The 27,364-nt window shown below is 30.3% G+C and overlaps 1 protein-coding gene across 2 annotated transcripts in view; it reads left to right on the top strand.

The window, feature by feature from the left end:
• Positions 1–2,429: 2,429 nt before the first annotated feature.
• Positions 2,430–27,364, top strand: part of LOC129909023 (cAMP-specific 3',5'-cyclic phosphodiesterase) — a 308,658-nt gene continuing 283,723 nt past the window's right edge. The window contains exon 1 of one of the 2 annotated variants that reach the window (XM_055985942.1): positions 2,430–2,972. The gene's annotated coding sequence lies outside the window, so the exon portion shown is untranslated. Of the gene's footprint in view, positions 2,973–16,069; positions 16,201–27,364 lie in introns of those variants that run through there. The other variant, XM_055985944.1, reaches the window with a different exon arrangement.

Below are 27,364 nucleotides of genomic sequence, written 5' to 3'. Positions count from 1 at the left end.
TTGTAATTGTAATTGTAATTGTAATTGTAATTGTAATTGTAATTGTAATTGTAATTGTAATTGTAATTGTAATTGTAATTGTAATTGTAATTGTAATTGTAATTGTAATTGTAATTGTAATTGTAATTGTAATTGTAATTGTAATTGTAATTGTAATTGTAATTGTAATTGTAATTGTAATTGTAATTGTAATTGTAATTGTAATTGTAATTGTAATTGTAATTGTAATTGTAATTGTAATTGTAATTGTAATTGTAATTGTAATTGTAATTGTAATTGTAATTGTAATTGTAATTGTAATTGTAATTGTAATTGTAATTGTAATTGTAATTGTAATTGTAATTGTAATTGTAATTGTAATTGTAATTGTAATTGTAATTGTAATTGTAATTGTAATTGTAATTGTAATTGTAATTGTAATTGTAATTGTAATTGTAATTGTAATTGTAATTGTAATTGTAATTGTAATTGTAATTGTAATTGTAATTGTAATTGTAATTGTAATTGTAATTGTAATTGTAATTGTTAAAATTTATTTTTTTCTTATAAATGTAGAACTTCTATGTATCTACTTTCATGTATTCCAACCAAAAACGACAAATATACCTTTTTGAAAAAAAACTTGAACACATTTTTAAACAATGTAGTTTATTAGCTTCTTAAGGCTTTAGTTACAAAATAATCTCTTAAAGAGGAATAAACCTTCTTTACAGTCAAATATTATCCCCTTAAACCTAGTTCAACGTGAAAGTCCCCATTAGAATACTATAGATATTTCATAGTGCATGCAACACACATCTCTTTTCTAGGTAATAAAAAATCATTGTAATTCTCCTTAAGAAGAAAAGCAATCTAATTAAAAACTTTTCTTGCAACTTTTTAACAAAGTATAGCTGTTCTTTTTGTTTCACTGTCATTATGCCGATGCCGACAAAAGCCTCTATCATCGCTCTTTAATTTAAATTCCTCATATTTTTTCCTCTTTAGATGCCAATGAACGAATCTCTTAATTCGGAAACTTTAAAAAATTGATTCCGTCTTTGGGTGTTCTATATTATTTTCAGAGATATGCTAGCTTGAAACTAGAACTAGATAGAGAGATATCTTCTCTAAAAAAATATACGCACACTTGCACGCACCCTCCGAAAGAGAGATAAAAATTGTGCTTTTTCAGCACTTTTTACAACTACCACAAAACCATACATAAACCACCCACCCACCCCTAAGACTACAAAATACACAGAGATCTCCAATCCAATATGCTCTTCTCATCACAACACAACTAACTGCTCTCTCACTAAAACACAACTGAAAAACAAATGCGTCCTGAGTTTTGCTCCCGTTTGGAAGAAATCGACAACAGACCCGCGCTGAAACGTATCTCGAACGTCGGGGGGGCAACATCGTCGCGCGCCGTGCACGTCACCATTATTCGTATATGCCCCATCAATAATAAAGATAACTAACTTTGTTATCATCATACTTGTCTCCCTATGTTGTGAACGTTACTATTCTTTGTTGCTATACTTTTTTTGTATTCTCGTTTGTTTAAAATTAAATTGCTGATGTTGATTTATCAAGAACAATCAATAAAAATCAACAACTATAAATCTCTATAAAGAAGATACATGCTTAAAAAAAAATTCTAAAAAAGAAAAAAAAAAATTATACACCTTGCCACCGTTTTTCTGCAACGCAGAGACTGAAAATATATATTTATCAATTAAAAAATAAATTTAAAAAATACTGAGAAATTTATCTATATATATACCTTCATCAAAAAATATATATATATACATAGTACGTTCATACATATATAATTACAAATTTATAAATAAACATTTGGATGTTTGTTAAGCTTTAGTAATATACCAAGTGGTACCAAAATTGTTTGCTACCTATATCGCTAGTTGTTCCGTGTTTTTTAAAGTATTTTTGTTTTCTGTTTTTTGTTTTTAAGTTCGCTCTTCTATAGCAAAAAAAAGTATATAACAAAAACAAAAAAAAAAATTCTTCAAAGAGATTTCAAAATTTTGAAAAAAATACCTACACGTCCTATACCTATACTGAAAAAAAAAATCTTTAAAAAATCCTCTATGTGACGAGTGTACTCAAAAATACCATATTTCAAAATTTTTGAAGAAAGAAAAAACTTGAAGAAAATATTGGTCTTTCGAAATTCGTTGGTTCGGATACTCATATAATTGTTGTTTTTGTTGTTGTAAATATCTATATCCGGCGACATGAGCACACCTTTGTGATTCTGCATTAAACAAAAAAAAAAACGGTTTTGTCCAATGGTCAATTATAATAAATTTAAATTTTTATGATTTATAAGTTTTTTTCTTTTTCTTTTTTTTAGTTTTTTTTTTTTTTTTTGATTTAACAAATTTATGTGCTATCCTGTGAAATATTAAAGAAGAAAAAATAATTCATGTTAATTTTTTTCTCAGATGAAAATAAAAAGAAAAATGATTCAACAAAATCTTCATGGTTCGCTGATTAATGTTCGCGCGAGTTGAAATAGTTTCGACTGGATTCAACGTTTGTTTTTTTTTTTTACACAACAGATAAAAAAAAATTAAATAAAAATAGAGCTTCCCCTTGAAGTTGCAAATTGATTAACAATCTGAGAGGTTTTTGTTTGATAAAATACACAAAAAAAAAAAAATAAATAAATAAAATAAATCGTCGTCGTTTGTACTCGCAGTGAGAGAGAATTAGATAAAAAAAAGTATAATCGTGGGTTGCTAGATACGGAAATAGTTGATATTGCATAAAGTTTGTGTTTTTGTTTCTTATCTGTGAGATCAATCGGTGCATTTTTTTGAGCGGATATCGTGTGGAAATTTGAAATAATAAAAAATAAAGGATGGATATACTATTGCTTTTAATGTTTGGCGATAAAATAAACTAAAATTGAGGATATAGCACGTCAGAGGCAGTGAATGCATCTTTTGAGGGAGTAAATGGTAAGCATGGGAAAATAAAATAATTTATATTATTTATTTTGTAATGCGAGTTATTTAAAACCTTTATACATACAACTCTTTTATTTTAAATAATATCGAATTGCGAGCTACTCATGGAATCGATATGGTTGATTGATGATAGGTTACCGTGTTTTGATTACCTACCTGTAGCGAAGTTAAAGTAAATAGTAAATGAATTCACGTTTCTAACAATAACACTGTGGTCAAATGGGTTTTTGTATACAAACTTATTTGAACCAGATGGATGAATATGATTACTATGACCCAACCCTCTCGCTTTAGTTTTATTGTCTATCTTTTGAAAGTTATTGTGTGTGGATTTCATAAAAAAGGTTTATGATTTTACGGAATATAAATCGAAAATAAGAATTAAAAAACAAAATACAGGGTGTCCCACAGTCACCGCCCCAAATGAAAACCATAGATTCCTGAGGTCATTTTAAGTCGAAAAACTTAAGAGGTAATGTTCTCGTTTTCGTCCCGTTTTCGAGTTACCACGGTTTTTATGATTTTTTCTCTTTTGTCCTTTAACTGGCCTTATCTTTGCCAAACTACGTTTGATTTGAAAGATTTTTTTTGCAACCAATCAAGAATTTATTGCAGTTTAAGTTTGTCTCAAAACTTTTTTTCTACGGAAAACCGTTTCTCCACAATTTTGCATCAAACACAACTTTCTTCGTTTTTTAAGTTGTTTTTTACACTTTCATATTATTTAAGTCAAAAAAACACGTTAATGAGTATTAATTTTTTGTGCATTTTATTAAACCCCAGTTTATTTTCATAAAAAAAATAGGTTTTATTTCATAAAAAAGGCTACTGAAAGTAATTAAAAAAAATAAACAAACTGAGTGAATTAAAAAAAAAAATAATTTTTCAATACAAAATTAATTTAAATGAATTAAAACTTTTTCTGAGCTTTATCTATTTGTTCTTTTCTTAACCACAATTGCTCAGAAAAAGTTTTTAATTCATTTAAATTAATTTTTTATTTAAAAATTATTTTTTTTTTCATTCACTCAGTTTGTTTATTTTTTTTAATTACTTTCAGTAGCCTTTTTTATGAAATAAAACTTATTTTTTTTTATGAAAATAAACTGGGCTTTAATAAAATGCACAAAAAATTTATACTCATTAACGTGTTTTTTTGACTTAAATGATATGAAAGTGTAAAAAACAACTTAAAAAACGAAAAAAGTTGTGTTTGATGCAAAATTGTGGAGAAACGGTTGTCCGCAAAAAAAAAAGTTTGGAGACAAACTTAAACTGCAATAAATTCTTGATTGGTTGCAAAAAAAATCTTTCAAATCAAACGTAGTTTGGCAAAGATAAGGCCAGTTAAAGGACAAAAGAGAAAAAATCATAAAAACCGTGGTAACTCGAAAACGGGACGAAAACGAGAAAATTACCTCTTAAGTTTTTCGACTTAAAATGACCTCAGGAATCCATGGTTTTCATTTGGGGCGGTGACTGTGGGACACCCTGTATATATGGTAAATTATTTATTTAAGTTATAATTATAAGTTTGCACAGCTTTCTATAGCCTTTTATTAGTAGTTTTACATTACAAATTTAGAATTTAATTAAGCATTGAAACATTGTCATTATTTATGAAAAAAAGTAAATACATACATATTTTCGACTTAAGTTGACTTGTGAAAAGTCGGCATAATACTTTAAGAGCCATTTTTTTCACTACAAATTGAACTCAAATTGAAAATTTTTGTTTTCTACTTGCATTATAATTTTATTTTTCTTTACTTAAAGTTTCACTTTCATTTTTCAATTCGCGAGGTAATAATGATGTTTTCTCAACTCCCTGAAACATAGAAGTTGGGCAAGCAAACTTGAGATTTTGCATCACAACGTCATGTTTTTTTCAATATTGTTTCAAACTTACTTACTTTTAGTTTTTGTATTCATTTTTTTAATATGGCCCCTCACGTCTATACGAAGGCAAAAAGAACCACTTTCTTAAACTATTTTCGTTTTTATCTACGAGTTAATGCTTGACTATCATTCAAACAATAAACAAAACTTCATTTTTAGCACATGGAAACACTGACTCAAATAGGGGGAATGGAACGGCAACCCTTGCACGTTTAATAATTTCTGCAATATATTACACACTATAAAATTTTTAGCGTTAAACTCTTGCGAAAATTCCTTTGTGTGTCTTTTTCTTTAAACGGTCACTGTGGCGTATGCGTAACATTAAAACAAAAGTTGTTTGCTAAAAATCAATTATGAAACCAGTTGCAAACTATTTTGTGACCATAGTTATTATGATCTGCTGGCTCTTGTATACTCGGCCTACATTTCAAAGCGCAAACGGTCACTGTGACGTACATATGTGTAAGCAAAAAAAAATTTTTTTTTTCTAAAAAAAAAAGAAAATAAAACCAGGCTAATAAAGGAACATTGATAATATGTAGAGTCCTGATCCCTGCGTGTTGCGTTGAGAGTGTGCAAAAAATATTAATTTTCAAAACAATTGTATTTCTTTATGTCCATTGTTTTTATTATATTTCATTCATTTCTTTCAACATTCAACTACCACATGTTGCATTTATAAATATTGTTTTCCTATCCAATTGAAGTTAAAACTAAAAATGCAATTTAGTTTTATAATTCGCTTGAAAAAATTTGTTAATTAAATGATATGGGAAATATATTTTTTTGTTCGGTAAGCACAAGATATTTGTTTCAAATAAAGTACCTACAATATAATGCCAAAGATGGATTTTTTTTTGGTACGCTAACTGTCAACTAGGATTAGAAAAAAAATTAGCACAATACACGCAAACTTTGTAAAAAACATAGTTTTTACGCATAATGACGACTTTTCACTAGTCGATTTAAGCCGCACAATATGTCGCACGGCTAAAGTAGACTAGGATTCTTCTATGAGGATTGTCACTTAAGTCACCTGAAGCATACGTTCACACCAGTCAACGTACGCCAAAAAGGTTTGCCGCAAGCCAAATCGACTCGAGAAAAGTTGATATAACAGTTCATAGCATAGACCAAATTATTTAGTTAGTTAAACATTTCAAGTTTCCTAGAAAAATATGTTTTATAGCAAATAAATTTAGGTAAAAAAATATGTCCTATGAAATAGATCTAAAACAGAATTCAATTTGTAAGTCTTAGGTCCTTTAAAATTATAGTACACTATTTTATCAGACATTAAAGTGTACCTTTCTATTTTCAATGAGTGGATATATTTTTCTTATGCCATCAACAATCGCCAGAATAAAAAAAATTGTGAAAGTGAAATTATTTTTTACACTAAATTTGTTGGTATACAGAGAAATTTCATGTTCTTTGGTTCATAGAAAAATAAATCATTTAAGTCCACCATCCAATCAAAAGTTTATAGTAGACAAAATTATACCAAAGTTTTGTAATTTTTTGAATTTTTTGGGGTTAGATTAAGATAAATGGATTTTATTTCAAATATTTTGAATGGAGGGTGGACATTGTTATTTTTGATGACTAAACATGAAATTCTTTCACACGTTTGCATAAAAAAACGAAATTAATTTTTGAGTGTTCTGTGTTTTGAATGTTATAATCCCCTCGACATCAGCGCTGAATTAATGAAGAAGAAGTTTTTTGACTGTTGTATTAGATTGTTGCTTTAATTTTTTTTTAAATATTTTATTCAAAATGAAAACTAAATAAAATTTTTGGAAAAGTTTATGTTAATTTTTATTTTTGACGCCAAATTCATAAAAAGCTCCACGGTGCGCCCGTCCGTTGGATGAATACCTTTTCTGTAAAGACTCTAGTTTTTATCTTTTTCTGATATGAATCAAATTATTTTATTAGGGATAAAGCTAAAATAAAAATTAAAACAACAAATTAAGTCGGAAAATTAAAAAAAATGTAAGGATCAAGAATCTTTTAGGCTATATGAATTTGGCATTCAAAGATACAATTTTTTTTGCAAGCCTGTGAAGTTTATTTGCCCGACGTAAGTCCAGGATAGCCAACCATTTAGTTCCCACCCTTAGTTCTAAAATTAAACAGAATTATGTATATATTTTTTTCACCTCAAATTCATGTTAAATAAAAACTTGCCACACTACTTTCTTCAACAATTAAATTTTGTACGTAACTTTATTTCTCCCTATCTGCTAAGTTATCTTTACTGTTAAAAATAAACTTGTCTTGTTTAACTTTCTTCCCACATCTTGTTTTTAAGCCCATATAATATACAAACAAAATAACTGTTTAAAAGCCTTTTGATAAAGGTCAAAGAAAAATGTTTGTCGTCATTCTAAAATTAAACTTATTCTATAATAAACCTCGGCTATAAACCTATAAAACCACCTTGTTATATCGCAAACACTGTTTTTCTTCATGATAAAATTGGAGCTCAAATGTATAAAAACTCGCAAATTATGAATGAATAATAAAATAAAATTTTGTTTTTATTTTAAAACATTTTAATCTAGTAGGTAATAAAGCCATAAAACCAAATGTGTTTTTTATATGCTCACACACTTTTCAGTTGTAAACTGCTACAAAATAAGATATCTTTTTAAAATTCTTTGGTTTTAAAAGTGAAAATAACTTGTGTGATAGGGTTAAAGTTTCTCATATATGGACTTTTTAAACTTTGTAAATGGAAAATTATGTAAGAAATTAGTGGTTTGATGATCTATAAATAATGGCTAGAAAGAATAAGTTTTCAAAATTAAGTCCCCATAAGTCAGGTTCTATTAAGAAATTTGAAATTGGTCCTATTAATGAAAGAAATATTTGAAGAAAAGAATAATTCAAAACCTTACTTTTATTTGCCATGATTATAAAACTTTTACTTTATCCATGTTTTTCCAAAAATAACAACCATTTTTTGCTATAAACTAATACCTAAAGTCAGTTGCGGGCTTTCGGTATAATTTGAATGTTATTTGACAATGGAATAATCCAAAACCACCTGTTGTAAGAAATAAGCGTAAGGTGGGCACTATTAAATTTGAGCTCAATCGGTTGAGTAGTTTCGAAGGCTATTGGAAACAGATAGAATTTCTTACTGAATATATGTATAAATTTAGTTGTTTTTTCATAATAAATGTACTTCTTTTTCTGTTTTCACTATAAACACCTTTTCCTTTTTACTAAATCATTTTGAATTGTATATTTTGTAAAGACACAATCTTTTTTATGTTAGCCGTGCACTTAGATCTAAATATAACAGGCATTTTAATTTTATTATTACATCGAATCAAATCATAATATGTACCTATACAAAACAATTTATCTGCGCCTCGGCTCATTTGTCAATTTACTGACAAATTACTTATTACAGAGAGCATGCAACGCTTATTTGTTATCATCCAATGTTTTGATTGTTGATTTATTATCATCCGGTTTTGTGAACTGTCAATAGAAGTAAGTTGATAAGATAGTACCTATTTAGTATTTGAAGAAACCAATAGATCTATTTATGAGTATTTAACAGCACTAATACCGCAGTTAAATTAGATTTTTTATCTCAAAATTCTCAAAACAATGAAATATTTTGAATACTATGTTCGATTGTGTGTTGCGTCCGATAAAGTTTGATAATCAAATACATATATTGATCATTGTGTCATTACTCTTTACAAAATTCTAATTGCAATTATAGCAACGTGACAACGAAAATCCTTGAAATCTTAACATCTTTATCGTAATGAAAATATTTCACTGATCTGCTCACCTTCACAGTCAGTTTGAAATTCTGGATAACATTGGTTAAATTTGGAAAAAAATACGATTTGTAAGACTTTGTTTGTACGTACAATATTTTTTGTGAAGTACTTGTAGAAAATATTGATTTTTCTTATTAATTGATGCAAATATAAACAGGTGTTTAATACTTTTAGGATTTTGTTTATTATGTAGATAGTAAAACAGAACCAAAGGTTCTTTTCATTTAGATTTATTAATCAACAAAATAAGTTTACAAAATTGATCTCAGAAAAAAAAAAAAACTGAAATACCTACGACATCTGTGTCTGTCTGCACTTAATTTAAAATAAGGCCCAGGCATCATTGCAAGATATTTTAATGTTTATTTTGTATTTCTGAAAGAAATGATAAGCAATCTCTTGTTGTGAAGTCATTTTTTTTTTTTTTTTTTTTTTTTTTTTTTTTATTAACGAGAGAATTCTCCCAATTTATTTAGCTAAATTTGCTATTAATAATTACAATAAATATTATAATAGGTATATAAAAATATAATATGTTATTTACAATGGCATTGGCAATTAAATATATTGTTTAACAAAACTTATTACTTCTTTTTTAAATTCAAACTTATTACTTAGTTGTTTAACATTATTTGGAAGATCATTGAAAAGTTTAAACCCTTTATAAATCAGACTGTTTTGAGATCTTGCATTTCTAAAAGCTTGCAGTCTTATATCCTCTCTATTTCTTAACATATATGGTTGAACATCTCTGACGTAACGAATATATTTTGACAAGTATGTTGGTAATAAATTATTTTTGATTTTAAACACAAAAAATATAACATTGAAATAAATACGCTGTTTAACAGACATCCACATCAAAGTATTTAACATATTTACAATAGAATTATATTTACTACATCGAAGTATTGCACGCATTGCTTTATTTTGAAGTTTTTGTAAGTTGCACATAGAGCTTTGGTTAATTAAATACAAAACAGTAGAACAGTATTCAAAATGTGGTTTGATAATTACATTATAAATATTTATAGCAGTAATAGTATTTACTTTATTTCGAATTCTTCTAAGGAAACCAACTTTCTTTGAAATTTTTTTTGAAATATATTGCACATGTTGCTCAAAACTTAATTTATAATCAATAATTACACCTAAGTACTTTATTTGCAAAACTTGTTCAACAGTTTCTTGATCTATAGATACGTTAACATTAACATTATCGTTTAAAACCATACATTTAGTTTTTGATACATTAAGTTTCAGTTTATTAGCCTTAAGCCACACATTTAACACATCAAGATCTTCTTTTAATAATCGTTCACATTCCTGAGTTGATTCCGCTTCGACAAACAATAATGAATCGTCTGCAAATAGAGCAAGCTCACAGTTCTTAATAGCTTTGTTCATATCGTTGATGTAGCAGTTAAAAAGGATTGGACCAAGTATGGATCCTTGTGGAACTCCAAGATCAATTGGTTCAGGATCAGACAAAACTCCATTGATTTTGGTTTGTTGAGAACGACCCAATAAATAACTTTGAAACCAATCAAACTCAACACCACTTATTCCATACATTAATAACTTCTCCATCATAATATTAGGATCGATCGTCTCAAAGGCTCGTTTTAGGTCAAGAAAAACACAGACAACTTTCTTACCTTTGGAGATAGATTCTTTCCACCTTATCAGCACCATGTTTACTGCAGACAAGAGTGTGATTGACGGAACCCAGATTGATTTTCAATTAAAATTTTATTATCTGACAGATATTTTGCGAACTGTTTATAGACAACTTTTTCGATAACTTTTTCGTATACAGGCAATGAGTTAATGGGCCTAAATTCTTCACAATTGATAGTATTTTTAATTTTTTCAATAGGTGTTACAATTGAATTTTTCCAAGTGCATTGAAAGCAACCCTCTGTTAACGATGTATTTATTATTTTTAGCAATGCTGGACCAACTACATCAAAAGCATCAATGAGAAGTTTCGGGGAGAGAAGGTCACTGTCTTTTTTATTATTTAGTTCTTTAATTGTTTTTATTAAATCATTCATATTTATGAGATTAAATTTAAACGGATTTTGAACTACATGATCTATTTGGTTGACAAATGGGACAGTGTCAATTGCATTTTGTATGGTTTTTACACTATTTATAAAGAATGTATTAAAACGCTGTGCTAATTCGTTGTCATCTGTGATAACTTCACCACCAAACTCAACTTTTTTTATGTCACTTTTTATTTCTTGCAGCACTAATGACTTAAGGGTTCTCCACATATCTTTCTGATTAGAACAGTTTGATAAGGTTCTTTTTGTATAATTATTTTTAGCACGGTCAAGTTCTTTGGAATAAGTGTTTCGAATACCTCTGAAATTACACCAATCGTCTACACTATTCGTAAACACAGCTTTTCTTTTGGCAACGCATTTTTTATTTTTAAGAGAAAGTAATTGTTGATTAAACCATGGGTTTTCATTTTTGTATCTTATGTTTTTATAATTTTTAAACTGATTTACTACTGAAAGAAGTTTTTGTCTAAAGATTTCCGCCGCTTGATTAACATCAGAAACTTCATTTATATTTATATTTATATCACTTTGTTCAAATGCTAATAGTAAATTTTGTTTGGAATATTTTAAAATTTGCACTTTGTTTACTTTTGATTCAGGATTTGATTTTTCTTTAAGGGGTAGTCTTACACAAAGAGATTCATGATCTGCAATATCAAAATCATTATTGACTTGAGTTACTAAAAGAGGATTATTTGAAACAACATAATCTATTAGAGTTCTAGAATTACTAGTTATTCTTGTGGGTTCAGTTATCAACTGATTGCATCCATTTTCGAGAATTATTTTACAACATTCACGCCTATAAATATTATTTTCATCGAACCAATCAATATTGAAATCGCCAATCAGAATAACATTATTATTGTCTTTAACCAGATAATCCATCAACTCACTGAAATTATCACAAAACTGTCTATTTGATGACGATGGAGATCTATATAAATCGGACAGTACAAAATAAAATAACCCACATCGTATTTTAATACGATAATTTTATGACGATCACCCTCAATACTGCTCCCGATGTCATTATGAAAAATAGTCTAGATGTTTTTCAGATAGAATGTGTGCTTTTTGGTAATGCTTAGCGCAGTAGAATTTTCCAAACATCAACAGTTAACAAATCCACGTGCAAAGATCAGAACACATGAAACTAGTGTACTTAGTCAAAATTCTATCCGCAGTCAGTGTTGCCAATAGTGCAGATTTATAAAGGGTGTCCCAAAAGTTAAAGTCGAAACGAAAACGGTATATAGGGTAGGTGGTGACAGTTATCAGAAAAATAATTTAAAAAATCGCAGCCATATATTTTGGGAGTTATGGGCATTTGAAAAAAAGTCTAAAAAATGGTCACTCTGTGACGGTTTTTCATGTGCCGTGACTACAAATCTTAATTTTTCTCATTTTTTTCTTTTGTTACGGAACCTTGAATAACCCTGCTATCAAATGCATTCAAAAATTTTAACTCAGCTACATCAGTTTACTTTTTTACCCAACTTAGTACTAAAAAATTTTACATGTCTCTAATTCAATGAGCCGTAGTGTAAAAAAAATGCACTACGATGTTTCAGCAAGTTGCCTTAAAAGTTGGTGTGTTCAATTCTCTTTTCAAAAAGGTACAACATTGTTGGGAATATTTCATAAATAACCGAGATAAAATTTTTTTTCTTAAGAAATCCGACTTTGTTTTAGGTAATTTTTCCATATTATTTAAGGTTTTGTATTCTGAAAGGTTCTGAAAGGGTACAAAATTTGAATAATATGGAAAAATTACCTCATAAAAAAGTCGGATTTCTTAAGAAAAAAAAATGTATCTCGGTTATTTATGGAATATTCCCAACAATGTTGTACCATTTTGAAAAGAGAATTGAACACACAAACTTTTAAGGCAACCTGCCGAAACATCGTAGTGCATTTTTTTTACACTACGGCTCATTGAATTAGAGTCATGTAAAATTTTTTAGTACTAAGTTGGGTAAAAAAGTAATATTTTCTTTAAAACTGATGCAGCTGAGTTAAAATTTTTGAATGCATTTGATAGCAGGGTTATTCAAGGTTCCGTAACAAAAGAAAAAAATGAGAAAACTTAAGATTTGTAGTCACGGCACATGAAAAACCGTCAAAGGGTGACCATTTTTTCGACTTTTTTTCAAATGCCCATAACTCCCAAAATATATGGCTGCGATTTTTTTAATTATTTTTCTGATAACTGTCACCACCTACCCTATCTACCGTTTTCGTTTCGACTTTAACTTTTGGGACACCCTGTATACATTTTGCAGATTTTTAACTCATTCCCAGACTTTTGAGAACTATAAATCTTCAGTGCAGATTTTATCTGCAGCTGAAACTTAACCTTTCAAAGACAAAAAAGGATAACATTCCAAAAACTCCAGTAAAATTTCAATTAAATTAAAGCCAAGGACGAACTAAAACATTATTTATTTTGGCAAAAACTACAATTATTTTTCCTATTATTTAAGTTTAGTTGTCAAATCACCTCGAGTTTTTTCATAACGTTCTATTTTTTTCTTTCTTCACTTCCTGATTTCATTTTCTAAAATGCAAATTATAAGAAAACTCAGTACATTTTTAATTTTATATTGGAAAAAGCCCAACAATACAATAAAGCCACACTTCCAGGGAAGAAACTATTGATACAAATTTAACAATTCAAGCGAGGAAAATTACTCTCGAAGTATTTTTTTTAGTTGAAATCAGTTCGCAAACTCAAAGGGAGTCTTCCAATTTTTAAGAAATCTGCATTGCAGATTTTTTTCTTCATTTTTGCAGATTTTTCCAAATATTTTCATTTCAATACTGTCCGCAGTACTGAGATGTTTCGTTTTATCTACTGAAGAACTTGGCCGCCCGAAGGACACAAACGAGTTTAGTTTTGAAGGTTTTATACAAATTTTCCGATATGTCTGTCATTGCAATTGTCAGCTGGTCAAAATTGCATGCAGGTGGATTTCGGCCGCAAACTCGTCGGGTTAACATTGTTCAGGGATGCTCTATTGAATTTAAGTCCGAATCTCTTTGTGGTCAATCCAAATTGTTATAGCAACGCACGTCTTGAAGATATTCCGAAACTTCTCTAGCACTATGAACTCGTGCACTATCGTACATCAGAATAAACTGTAAACCAATTCTAGGGCTGATTTGTAATGCATGCTGTTAGAGGATATCAGTCAGGTATCTTTGGGCACTAAACTCAGGTCTAAGAAGTTTTCCCATGTTAAGAATGGTGTGAAGAAAACCTTTTAAGAGGTAGTTTTTAAATATAAAAGAGCTGTTAAATTGAACTTCTATTTGCACAACAAACTATAAAGCTTCAAAATTCTATTCAGGGGTATGGTATATTCATTCAAATCAAATTACACTCTTCTACCAATGATCTATCTATTTTGATCTTCTTTTTTAATAATAACCGTAATATTTAAAAAAAAATTCTTAAATCTATCGTTCATTTCTAAGGTAGCTTTTAATACTCTTGTTGTACAGGTTCTTTTTCCCACAAAATATGACGTTCATGACAAATTACACAAGGGTGTAATAACATAAGTTCATGAGCATATAACAAAAAGGTCTTGGAGAAGTTAAGCCTGAAAATTGATTTTTATTTTTTGAAATTATGACAACAAATTACAGTGAGTAATTTATTTATTAATTGTTGTTCTATTTACTGATATATCCCAGATTGTTCAGTATTTAAAATGGTGGCAATACAAAAGATGAGATACATGTAGTTTAAAAAGCTGTTCATTATTTTTTTTTATTCTTCAACGGTCAAAGCTGCTGCAAGATCAAGATCCATTATTAAATTTTAATACTTGTAATGCTTTTACTTATCACGGTCTCTCCAGACAGCTGGGTCAATTGATCCATGTATCCAGTTGTGCACATGAAATTGGTTAAGGTTATTCCCCAGTTGAATCTGACATCTAAGATGAGATCTTCCTATGTCACGTTTTACTAACGTTGTTGAAAACGAAGACTCGTCGAGAAGAAGTGTTGGTGTTCATATAAGTTCGTAGCTAAGCAACACCGAAACTTTAAAACCGCTCATATCAATGTCCATTACTTAAAGAATTTTCAAACTAGTGCATCGCCTTTGCGTGGTCATCCTCCGAAAGCGATTTACTTTGACAAGGATGTCGAGATGTTTAAAGTATCCCTGTAAACGAATTTCTAGGTGAATAGATAAAGAGATGATGTGTATCAATTTAATATTCTTGAGTTCCTTGTGAAAATTTGGGTAATAGTAGACTTTCTCCGCCCAAGACAAGTTTATAAAAGCCGGTCAGGTTTTTAACGAAAGATTTTAGGCGATCGCACAAAATAGATAATAAGATGTTTCGATTTTGTTTTAAAGGGACCTTGAAAAACTCTGTTCTAATAGAACAATTTTCTGGTGTCCTGAACGTGACAAAGACGTCTCAACTGTGAGATTAATAGCTAGTTTTCTTATATAAACAAATTGTTTGAGTGAGAATCCCATAATAATTTAATAACACCTTGAAAGGAAATAAGTAAATTTACTAGACAAATGTCCCACCCGTGACGATGTAATGCCCTCAAATTACTCTTCAATATTGTGTCTAACTAGTAAAACCTGGCAACTCCTCTCCCAACAAACTCTACTTAAAGCAAAATATTGTTTTGTTCTACAACATACGCAATTTCCCCCTCAAAAGAGAAAAAGGACAATTGGTCTCTTTGATAAAAAGCTAGCAGAAACACAAACAGCAACTAGTTAATACTCTAGCTAGGCTTTCTTTTCATCTTTCCCAATATTATCAACTACCATCACACACATTGTGTATTCACACTACACCGATTCACAAAATGTAACTGTAATTGTGAGATATACTCATAGAATAATGGCGACGATAGTTAGTCGGTGTCGGTGGTGAATTGGTGAGTTGTGAGTATATTTTCGGAATAAAAAGAGAAATGCAGTTTTCAACCATTTATTATATGGAAGACAGTTTCCTATCTTTTTTCTTCTTCCTTAGATAGTATTTCTGCATAACTGTGTGTTGTTATTTACATTGCCGTGCAATATCTAAATGAAATAAAAATAAATATAATCAAAATGTACACACGGTTTGTTTTTTTCTGTTTGCATATAAAGATGTGTGTTTTTAACAGTGAATTGTTTTAAAAATTATTCCCACGGTTCGTTGTTTATTTGTTTTTTTTTTCTCCCTGTGTCCTTTTTTTCTGTGAGTGTTTCATTTTTTTTTTCTTATTCCATTTACTCTATAGTAGGTATATTGCTATTGCTGTTGCTGCTACACACATTGCCAAACCGATTTTGCGATTCTCATTAAACTAACCTTGCTTAATATGTGTGTTTAACCTAATAAAAGTGAACATACCTATCTAACGAAGAAAAAAAACCTAAATAAAATCTTTAAGAAGGTAATTGCATGTTTTATGTACGTAGATGTATTCCATGTCCTTATACGCATATATGACAAAATTAATTGACGTGTGACTTGTCGAAAAAAATATCCTTAATAAAAAAAAAAAACCAACCCACCAACCACCCAACCAGGATAATTTATTTTATACGACAAAAATGTGTTATATAAGCTTTCATCTGGTGCTGCTGCTGCCGCCGTCGCTGCTTTTGTTGTGTTTATGTAAGCCTTTATATGTATATATGTATAGAAATATATACACAAGGATAAGAAGGAGCAAAGAGAAAAAAATATCCTTTTGCTTTTAGTATTAAAATAAACGAAAAATGGAAATAGCACAAACAAAAAAAAAAAATTGAAAGAAGAACATAAGAAAATAATACTTGGGTCGAATCAATGTGGCTTACTTTGGTAAAGAAGCAACTTGGTCGTTTTATCCTCGTTGTCGTACAACAACGGTATAGTCGTAGTATAATATAGCAGCATATCAGGTGTGTATACCCGTTAAGTAATATACATGTGAGTTTGGTTACACAAATTTTACACTATACACAAGGACTATAAGGACGAACTTAAAGTTTCGGCATTTATAGTGTGTTTGTTGACTAGAACATTGAGGAGAATTTAAAGGTGCGGCGAAGGTGGTGGCTGCGGCGCGGCGGACGCAGAGGTGTGCGGCGACGAAACGGCAACGGCAGCAGCAGCGGTGAGATCTCTGGTTCTTGCTTGTGCCCTGTGTGTTTTTGTTACCTTTCGTTATGATGAGAATATATCCATCGCCACCTGAAAGAAAGGGTAAACATCTCACAGTGAATCTATTGGGGTTTTACAGGTTTTTGTTTTTCTCTTTTATTCGGCTTATAGCTTTATATTCTCCCTCAACAAAACAAGGGTGACCGGGTTGAGATGGAAGTTTATTTTTAAAAGTTAAGAGACTTTGACTTTAATGGAGCATGCGGGAATCGTCCTTCGACACACAGGTTGTACTTCAATACATACACACATAATCTATAATAAATTCAATACACACATAGAGACCTCTTACATGTATGGATATACGTGATGTGGTGATAAAAAAATATATTTTCATTTCCATTAAAGGAAGAGGATGAATTTCCAGTTTTGACATAGGATATAATAGATAGTATAGGGGCATTCAATGTTTATTTTTTGAAAGTATTTTCAACAGATTTTGACTTCGAGATTGATATGGACTTATTTTTATAATTCGAACTTGTTATAGAGGACAAGTTTAAATTTGGCGATGTTATTCATCAGGAGATATTTATTTTCAATTAAAATGCTTCTAAAGTAGGATTGTTGATGTTTTGATCTTTAAACTTTTTGAACATTCAGAAAATTAAAATCAAAGAACTGTTTCGAAGCAGAAACTGTCATTACGAGATCAATCGAACGGTATTTTGACTTATCAAAGCTACGTACGTCGATGTCAAACAGTTCTTTACTAATCTACCTATCTCATAATTTGGTTTGTGATCGGTAAGGCTTTAAAAAATCTTGCATATGCAGACAGCGATTTACAATTCAAAAAATCGAATGTGTACTTGAGCCGAATTACCGCATAAGTTATCAAGCCAATGGTATTACCGCTCACCATATCGAGCAGTCTACCACAATTATTCGGCATTTTCTTATCAGGACTATCGAACTAATTTTCATTCGGAAGATAAACAGCTCACAGATTGTGCATAACGTAGCCGAATTCTCTTAGAAAAATGTAAGAACTATGTATTTTTTTATATTAACGCATAATTTTGAGCTAGTTTTTGTCCCTCAAAGTCTTCGTTTAACACTTTAGTCCATCTCACCTTCTCATAATTGATAATTTAGCTTACATACCCACCAACATAATTGGATAGTAATATTCTCACAATTTATGAATCGCTAGATAAAAATAAATAATTCATTTTTTCTAAACTTGTTGCGTTTGTAAATAAAGTGAATAAAAATCACATCTGTCAATAAAGTCTCGATAATGAAGTCAGTATTTAACGTATTGAATAAACTAAACTAAATGATAAGTAATAGAAACTCGATGTAGTAGAGCATAACCACAAAAGTTTTAAAAAGTGAAATGATAAGTTGCCTTATGAATGCCATCATCACAAAGCGATCAATTGCTCATTCGATCAACAATTCGACCCACTTACTCGGTCACCGACACAGACGCACGCGGTAATTCGGCCTTAGTATTTTTCAATAAATATGAACATTTATATTTAACATTTGTTTCTTCTCGAAATATTTTATAAGTATAAGAATGAAAAGGTTGATGGTACAATTCCCGGTCCAATAGTAGTTTTTTAGTGACGGCTGCTTGCTATCTGACGGTAATCATAACCAATTATCATACTTCTGGGCCATACAGCATGATCGGGATCATTAAGGGCTCCATGGTTTTCTAATAAGAGAAAACTTTGTATTGTCTTTTTAGAGTGAATAATCTGACACAATTTTTCGTTTATAATTCCGATCGAGCCCTCATTTTGTAAGTAAAAGTTTTCAACAAATTATTCCTTAATAGTTTTCCTAAAAAAATCACACACAAATGAAAAAAATCACTAAATTTACACACATAACATCGCTGCAGTTTTGAGTTTTATCTTTCTTAGAGAATTGTACGTACATGCCACGGTCCTTAATTGTGACAAACAAACAAATCGCCTTATTTTTTTAAACCGCAATAAAAGTAAGAGAGTAGGGTAGGGGGCCCGACCAGGGATGAAAAATCGTCTTTGAGCATTGTATCGAAAGTGAAATAAAAAGTGTACCGAATTGTACTTTTTGAATTTTTCAAATTTCAAACAATTCAAAAAATGTATTTTTAATTAACGAATAACTTTAGATGAGATAAACCAAAGACCAATTTTTTTTTTTTTTTAATTTCGAAAAACTTTTGAGGCCCATTTTCTTTGTTACTGTGATAAGGAATAGATCTTTTAAAACTCCAAAACACTGATATTTCATTACAATTCAAAACTTTGGTTTTATAAAAAAAAACTTTCGTGATATGTAAATTTGCAGAATTATTGCTGGTGTGTTAAAATTCAAAATATAGGCTTTAATCTTATCGGCTATGAAAATTGAGGTAAATTTTCCATAAAACCTAACCTGTGCCAATTTTTTTTTAATAAATATCACATGTCAACAAAAAAGTCCTTAAAAGTAAATTTTATTTTTCGAAGAAAATTAAATAAAGACTTTAAATTCACCGTTGACCGTTGAATGTTTTGTTCAAATCAAGAGTGTAATTGACTAAAGTTATGTTCAACGAGGATTTTTCTAGATCAGAACAGGACAGCACAGCACAGTTTCGTGAGAAACGTCAGAACAAGTTAGAACAGTCATTTAAACGTCAAATGTGAATATAAAAACAAAAAAACAATTTTTTGTTTATCGTTTCTCGTTTATTTTTTCTATTTTTTGTGTTTTTACTGAGTAAAATATAATTATAGGTCGTTTCAAATCAAAAGTCCCATGGAAAATTGAGCAAAAATAAAAACAACTCATTTGCTTACTGGAAGGAAGCATTTATGAGGCAGCTGAACTTTTCTAAAATTACGATAAAATAATGAAGAACAGTTCTTGATATCCCTATTTTAATTAATTGATCCGTCTGTGAGATTCACTGGGTTAAGCTCAGAAAGCGGAGGCAAGTCTCCCGGGCTTGCATCACTCCATATCCGCGGGCAATACAAACAAACATACAATTATTTAATTATTTATCATTTGAAGGCAGTTGGGATAACTTTGCCGAATATATTATTATAGGACTAGGTGAAGATGGACCAGAAATGTCCAGTTTATATGATAGCAATTCATAACCTAAAATTCTATTCACATCTTTTCATTTGTATAATTGGGCAGTAAATATCTTATTTTTATTTTTCAATTATTTTGGAGTCGTCACCATAGAAATCATTAATAAACAAATTCAGATTTTTTGTTTGTTTATTTTTTTCTCTAGCATTTCTTTCATTCAAACAAGCATGATTTGTTGTTATTTTTGAGTTGATTTGTCGCAATGAGCAAATAAAATTGAGTTTTTTGTTTATTTGTTCTCAATTTTATTGGAAGGGAGAAAATAAACTCAGAGTCAGGACTTTTGATTTGAAACGACCTATAAAAATTGTTTTTAGTTATATAAACCACGAGCACCCGAGAAATATTTGCACAATTAAAACAAAAAAGGACAACTTTGCTTTTCACACTTCTCACGAATCTGTTCTAACCTGATCTGACTCAAAAGCAAGAAAATCCTGATCTATACTTTGTCAATGAACAGCAAACTAGAACAGTTCATCACAGAAAAAATCTATGAACAGCAAAAATCTGTACTTTTCTGCGTAGAACAGTCCAGCACAGCGTCGTTGAACACAACTTAATATTGCAGTTTGAACAATATCTTAGGAGAATCGAAAAAAAAAATTGATTCAGGTACCTTTTGCATTGATATAAGCGGAAGGACAAAACTGTATAAAATTTAGTAATAGTGTATTTGTGTACTTTAACCAAGCCAAATGTATGGAAAAAAGTACAATCGTATCGACTTTTGCAACCCAGGGCCCGACTAACAATCTGGGGTCGAATTACGGCATACGTTCGTTAACGTATGGTTGCTATGTGTCCCTATCTGTTTCTACTAAATAAATAGAGACACAAATTGTAAAAACGTTAACGAATGATCGTAATCGTATGCTGTAATTCGACCCCTGGCTTGTATAAAGCATAACAGATGAGAATAATACAAAAATATATGACTTACTATGTAATATGTTATATTTTGGAGTAACGAGGGTATATGATTTTAGGGTACCTAATGTAAAAATTTATCCATAGGAGTACTTTAAACTAGACCAAACAAATCAAGTTTTAGTGCGATGGTCTATGACGCCAGAGGTCTGGGTTCGTATCCTAGTCTCGACCATGTAAGAATACATAGTTGGATTTTAACAAAATTTGTGCAAAAATAACGTTGTTATGTTTTATATCTATTTTAAATGTTTTTTGAGCAAAAAGTTAAGTTTTGGATTTTTGGCGAATTTAATTTGAAAAATGCCTTTTCAATCAAAAAAGTTACCGAAAAAAATTTTGATTTTTAAAAAAGTTTGGAATGCATTTATTTAGATTAAAACCTTTTTTTTTAAGATTATGTAGAAAAACTACTATACTTTTGTTTTTGAAAATATTGAGAAAAATTGAAAAAAAAAAACGATTTTTAAGATCGATTTTTCAGTAAATGACAGTAATGTTGGCGATAAATATTTTTTAATAGAAACCAATTATACTTTTCTAATGGCCTTTGACCATCATAATTGGAATCTAGAATTAAAATAGCTCTAACGTATCAAGTTTTTGAAATATTGAGTGTTGAACTTCTAAAACACTATTTTTGTGTTGTTTTGGCATGGTAATATCTCAAAAACGTGATGTGATAGAATTTGAGCTCAGCGCTCAAAAAACCATTAGAAAAATATACTTTGATTTCTTAAAAAAAAATTTTTGACTAGTGAAATTGAACAGGGCAGAAAAAATCGATTTCAATAATCAAAAAGTTTTTTTTTTTTTAAATAAATCAAAGTAAAGACCACAAAAAAAGTGTCGATACTTTTGACCGGACCTGCCTATTATTATGTATTTTGACAAGCTGAATCCGAATCTGAAGTCAGTTTTGTCCAAATACCCTCAAAATTATGAGTAAATTGCAAAAATCCCCAATGTTAATGCAGTTTTCATGGTTTTTTTTTTTTCATCTCAAGGAAATGTTTAAGGCCTGAAAATATTGAAAAACGGTTTTTTGGGGATAACTTGAAATTTTGAGGGTCTATGAAAAATTTTAAGTGTTATAATATGATGTACTCATTCATACCTAAATCTCTGATAGGTCACTTCAAAAGTAATTAACATGTTTTTAACATGTTTCTTTCGTGAAATTTTACCGGATTTGACTCTTAAGCGATGTGATTATACTTGGGTTTTACTGTAATTCTTAATCAAACTCTAAAAGGGAGAAGTTTACACATCTTAGTTTTGAGAACTATATCTATTTAATCACTATCCATTATATTTGAAACTTTCATTCAAAATTAAAAAAAAAAACGTTAAATCTCATATAATTTTAAAACCATCTTTTAAATTGCAATTTTAAAAATGAAGTGTGAATAAGTTGAGACTTAGTGTAGAATTCAGAATTTCAAAAAGTTATAGGGATTAAAAAGGTTATTATATAATTAATTAAGTATACTCGTAAGTGTTGCCGTTTTTAGTAAATTTTTTTTTTCATTTCAAGTAAAAGGATGGAGAAAGACCCCTTTTGTAATAAAAAAATGCTTGTATTTGACTCCTCTACACGATGTTTGTGGCAATTGATAAGTAAGCAAAAAGTTTGGAAATCAATGCGAGGGTTTTTAGTATGTATTTATATTGCATGATAAATACGTGTTATTTATTTGTATTGGTTTTGTCGTGGACCATTGAACACAATAACGCCTGGAGCTTATGACCAGTGAAACTTAGTTTGAGAATTTCTCACAAGAAGTATTGAGTATTTTCTAATCGCCTCTAAAAGAAATTTATTGTCAACATCCCCCAGCATTTGCAAATTCACAATAGAAAATGAGAATCAATTAATTTTTATTTTAACTAAAATTTTGATTACAAAACCTAGGCATGTTGCTAAATTATTTTCCAGAGCTTAACTTGAAAATCATCAAACTGTTTATTAAATTGGTCAACAATTAATACAACAATTAAATCAAAGAACCTTTTATAAATCCCTCTCAAATTTGCTAGTGAAACAGCAAATCATTCTCCTTTTAGATTATTTATTGAATTGTAAAATGAACAAATAACCAAAGGAACTATTAATAGCTCCGTTTTACCTTCCACTATAGTAACTTTGATAACCCAGACAATACATATCGTATATGAGTTGTATGTGTATAATACATAAACTTACCTTTCCATATACGTGCCAATCGATATTATCCTGCTCATTTGTTGGTGCCATACTACTTGTTGACACACTTGGACAGGTGTATATGTAAATTTGATCCCTCTTATAGAACACAGCACACAATCTACTCGTATACACTGTTTCATATTGTTCAGTTACGGGTTTATTCTCAGTACACACGTTTCAAGTGTTAGGGCATTGACATCATTTCGGCACCTGCCAGACACCCCCTTGAATGGATAAAAAAATAAAAATAAAAAGAGGATACCTTTTGCCAATCCCCAGGACTAAAATATGAAAATCTCTTGGGCATGATTATCCCGGGAAATGATGCTTTTCACAAAATGTCAATTGGTCCATTTGCCGGATGTGCAGTTGCTCCATATTGTGAAGGTTTGTGAAATTGCGGATGGTTTTCTGCTGCTGAACAATTCCGTTTGCGTCGTCGTTGTCATCGTCCGTTGTCGTTGTCGTTATTTTAAGGGGGAAGGAAGCTTACAGATTTCGAATTTCCTTTTGGGAAAAACTTTGTCTTTCCTCGGTATTGCCATCTTAAAAGTTATGAAACTGTTTTTGGGTCGTCCTTGTTTCTTCTTGAATGGAAAGTATTTTTGAATTTATATTCATAACATTTATACACAGTCACATACACATACACACATTCATATTTAGATTTACATTCCCTAAACTTGTTGAAGAAGAGGTTTTCGTTTTTTTTCTTCTAGGAATTTAATAGTTTTATGTTAATTTATGATGTGCTTTTACACTATGTTTGAGTCTAAATGTTTATTTAGGATTTTATGTGTGTATAGGACATGCGTAATGTGTAGAGATTGTATATTTGTATGAATGTATGTATATTGGCAATCAAGAATTCAGGCTTAAAGTTTTGAAGAAAAACAAAAGAGATGTTGAAAATTGAAGCATTCTCTTTTCAAATATTGTACGAAAAAAATCAAATGTAAATGAAGTTTTTTAGAGCTTGTGTGACAACATACGACCATAAAAACTATATATTCATCCATTTATAGTTCAAATAAAGCAACATCACTGAATTCTGATTTTACTTCAACCATTTTTTTTTTCATATCTTATTTTGCATAACCTTGAGTAAATTTGAATAGGCATCATAGAACAAAAACTGATATTTGCTTAAATCCCACCATCTCGATCACCTAGATTATCCTGAATAATGAATAGTGAATTTGTTCGGATAAATTAACCCTCATCTCTTTTTTTTTGCTTGAAAAAGGTTAAAAAATAAGCAACTCCATAAACACGATATGAAAGCTTATATCATAGGTTAGATACTGTGGTATTCTTCTTAACTTCATATTTTGATCTTTTATTTATTTTTATTTTGGACCGTTCTTAAAGGTCCCTGCGATAAAAACGTTTTTATGATGTCTTACTTTCTCGTAAGCTTTTACCTGATTTCTACAAAATAAATTGTACAAAAATATTTTGATAACATAAATTAAAAACAAAATTAAAAAAAAAAAACAATTTTTTAACTTTTTAAAAAATTTAAAAATTTCTTCTTTTTAAAAATCAATTTTTTAAAAAACGTATCATTGATTTCTTTTTGTTTTGGAAAACTTGTCTTACAAAACTTATGTATTGTTATAAACTGATTAAAAAAAATAACATTACCTAATATTCCCTGCCATTTTATACAGTATTGAGATGCCAATTCGTTTGTTCACATTGGCCATTTATAAATCATGATATACAGCCCGAATTCTTATTTCTTTCCTTTGGTTTTTTTCCAAAATCATATCTCGAACACTCTTAAAAAAATTTTTTTTTTGAAAGAATTTTTGAGTTTAACGCGCTAAAATCTATACACAAAAGTTAGGTCGCTTTGTAAATTAATTTTATGATTTCGGACTACATGGTGTATACGTACTATTTTTTTTTTTTTTTTTAAATCAATTACACAGAAAACTACATTAATCAACATGAATCTTATGAAATAAAAGATCATAATAATGGAATTCAAAATTGTCAGAAATGTTGAAATTTTGAAAAATACTTGAATTTTTCAGTTAGTGTTGATTTTAAGTAAAAAAACATAAAAATCTTTTCTGCAGAGAAAAAGAACACTTTTAATGAAATGAGCTACAAAACAAGTATACAATTTAATTTTTTTTAATGTATTTTAAGAAAAAAAAAATTACAAAATCCTTAGAACCGTTAATTAAAAAAATAAGTTTTTAAAATAATTTTTTGGAAATAAAAAATTAAAAAAAAAATTTTTGTATGGCATTTAAAGCATTTTTTGATAATCACCTTAAAAAAAGTTTCAAAAATATCAATGTGGGTACTGTTGAATAAATCATTCTAGTTGTTTCTGCCAGCAATTCAAACAGTGAAAGATAACTATTTTACCTACTAGGTTAAAAAATAAAAAAAAAAAAAAAAACAATTAAAAAGCCTACATTCAAGCGAATACTTTTGAAATGTTAAAAACTTGAAATTAAAATGTATGTTGTGTTCATGGTAGAGATGGCGGTCATAAGCATCCTAGCTTGATGACCCAAGTAGCGCAAAATGCGCCGTTTTGATACCAAAACTTGTGAAACCTATGAGTTATAAATGGGTTAATTGGAATAAAGTGATTTCAATACATACGAGTGTTTAGGCTAGCCTAAAACCACTTCGTTGCATTGAGGAATGAGATCAAGTCTTTGATCTTTAATTCTGAGATGTTATTTATATCGTTGAAAAATTCACTGCCCAGAGAGAGCATTCTGCTTCTAGCAAGGGCAGGACATTGGCAAAGGAAGTGGAATACCGTTTCTTTTTCTTGCTGATTCAAACAACTGCGACAAAAGGTGTTGTAAGGAATACCTAGCTTTGCTGCGTGTTCTCCTATCGGCCAATGTCCCGTACATACCGCAACGATCCTGCTAATTTCTTTTCTGGGTCTAGAGATTAGGTCATATGATTTGGATTTATTATAGGTGGGCCAGATTTTTCTGGATATGACGCAGCTAGTCAAGTTGTGCCACCTATTGTTGGCTTTTGTTAGGTATTTTGAGAAGATATCGCCCTTCATGACTCCCATGGGGATGTTAACTATTTCTGCTAGAGACTCATGAAGGGCCGATCCTTGCCTGGCCAGTTCATCCGCCTTTTCATTGCCTTCAAAACCACTGTGACCTGGGATCCAGATGAGAGTGATTGTGAGGCTTCCACTCAGCAATGAGAGTTCCTCTCTGCACTGCTGAACTAATTTGGAGGATGTCGTGACCGAAGCAATTGCTTTTATAGCTGCCTGGCTATCTGTTAATATAGCTATGCTTTGGTTTTGGTTTGGATATAGGCTAAGTAATTTGCAAGCTTCTTTAATTGCCAGCAATTCCGCTTGGAATACACTGGCAAAGTTTGGTAGTCGAAAGGATTTTGAGATATTGAGGGATTCATAATAGACACCCGCACCGACCCCACAATCCATTTTTGAGCCATCAGTGAAAATGCAGGTGTCGAAGTCTCTCGTCACAATGCCATCTTCCCAGTCTGATCTAGACGGGAAGCTGACCTTGCAATTCATTACAGTATTCAAAATAGGAGTGCAGTAGTCCGTGGGTGTCAGAAGCATATCCGATGGTATTAAATTTGCTGTGTCACTGTGACCAAAGGGTTTTGCCTTCCAACAGCCCGTTTCTTTTAGCCTTAAAACGCTACAAGAAACCTGGTATTTTATATGAAGGTCTATGGGTAAAAGGTGCAAGAGAACATTTAGAGCCTCAGTAGGGCACGACCGGAGGGCTCCAGTTGTCCCTACGCTTGCTGTTCTTTGAATTTTCTTAAGTTTGTTGATGTTATATGCTTTATTTAGTGCAGGCCACCAAACAATGGCGCCGTAAGTAAGAATGGGTCGTACCACCGCTGTGTAAGTCCATAGAATCATTTTTGATTTAAGACCCCATTTTTTCCCAAAGGTTTTACTACAGGCATAGAAAGCAATGCTCGCCTTCTTAACCCGCTCTTCTATATTTAGCTTCCAGCTCAGTTTAGTGTCCAAAATTACACCTAAATATTTTGCGCTAGAAGAAAGTGATAAGATTTGGCCGTTGAGCTGAGGTAGAGGGAAGACAGGGATTTTGGTTTTAGTTGTAAAAAGCATCAGTTCCGTTTTACTTTGATTAACTCCTAGGCCACAGCTTGTAGCCCAGTTGCT

Source organism: Episyrphus balteatus, chromosome 2 (genome assembly GCF_945859705.1).
Source record: "Episyrphus balteatus chromosome 2, idEpiBalt1.1, whole genome shotgun sequence".
Classification (NCBI taxonomy): Eukaryota; Metazoa; Arthropoda; class Insecta; order Diptera; family Syrphidae; genus Episyrphus; species Episyrphus balteatus.
This window is presented reverse-complemented; position numbering and strand designations above follow the sequence as displayed.